We start from the raw sequence: 1425 nt of genomic DNA, 5'->3' as shown, positions 1-1425 counted from the left end.
CAAGTCTATAAAACATCTCATACGTACACTTTAAACGTATACTTTCATTTAACTTTGAATTCATACAGTAATGAACACTTAAACTTTGCTCGAATAACCAGCGTTAAGCGTGCTAGGCACAAAGGCCCGAATACACATCACCGGCACGAATGCCCTTCGGGATTGAGCCCGGATATAACATCGGCACGAATACCCTTCGGGATTTAGCCCGGATATAACACCGGCATGAATGCCCTTCGAGACTTAGCCCGGATATAACACCGGCACGAATGCCCTTTGGGACTTAGCCCGGATACATCACTAGCACGAATGCTCTTCGGGACTTACCCCGGATATATCACTAGCACGATTGCCTTCGGGCTTAGCCCGGAATTAGTAACTCGCACAATTGCCTTTGGGACTTAGCCCGGTTATCATCCGAATACCCATGCACATATCAATAAATCATGACACATCTCTATTTCAATTTCATAACTGGAATTCAAACACAAGTCACTTATCAAGCATTATCATTTTCGGCTCAATAGCTACATACAAGAGCATGGTTTTGATTTACTTGAAACATGATCTAATCGAATCATAATCTAAGCTCCATTACTCAAAGACTTTCTTATATTATACCTTTCTCAATATTGACACATCATAAGCATGTCTCAGTCCTCTCAATACCATCTGCTACAACTCGATCGGGATCGGAATTCATTACAATATGAAAAACACATTTTAACTGTCAGAAATTATCACACTATCAAATAATCACAAAATGGCATGTATAGCTAGACCCAACATATTACGGTAGTCCTAGAATCGACTAAATCTGACCTAGGTGGCTTCCACTCCAGAATCGCTTCAATCTTTCGAGGGTCAACCTTGATCCCCTCAGCAGAGACAATATGACCTAAGAGGTTACCTCCCTCAACCAGAATTCACACTTACTAAATTTCGCGTAAAGTTCTCTCTCCCTCAGAACTTGTAGCACAATGCGGAGATGTTCATCATGTTTCTCTTCAGTTTCAGAATGCACCAGAATATCGTCAATAAAAAAGACTACAAATGTAACACCCCATACCCGAGACCGTTGCCGGAGTCGAACACGAGGTGCTAACAGACTTAATTCATTTACTTTCACAATCCATTTAAAAATTTCCAGACAAGCTGGCTAACTGCGTCACTGTCGCCTTAAAAATCATATCTTGAGTTCCAAAACTCGAAAACAAGTTTCGTAAATTTTTCCTGAAACTAGACTCATATATCCATCTACAGATTGTTTTCTAGAATTTTTGGTCGAGCCAATTAGTACAGTTTATTAGTTAAAGTCTCTCCTGTTTCAGGGTTCGACTGCTCTGACCTTCATGCATTACGACTTATATATCTCCCTGTACAGGGCTTCAATACTTATGCCGTTTGTTTCTAATTAAACTAGAC

This window comes from Gossypium arboreum, chromosome 13, assembly GCF_025698485.1.
Source record: "Gossypium arboreum isolate Shixiya-1 chromosome 13, ASM2569848v2, whole genome shotgun sequence".
NCBI lineage: Eukaryota > Viridiplantae > Streptophyta > Magnoliopsida > Malvales > Malvaceae > Gossypium > Gossypium arboreum.
Note: the sequence above shows the minus strand (reverse complement) of the source record.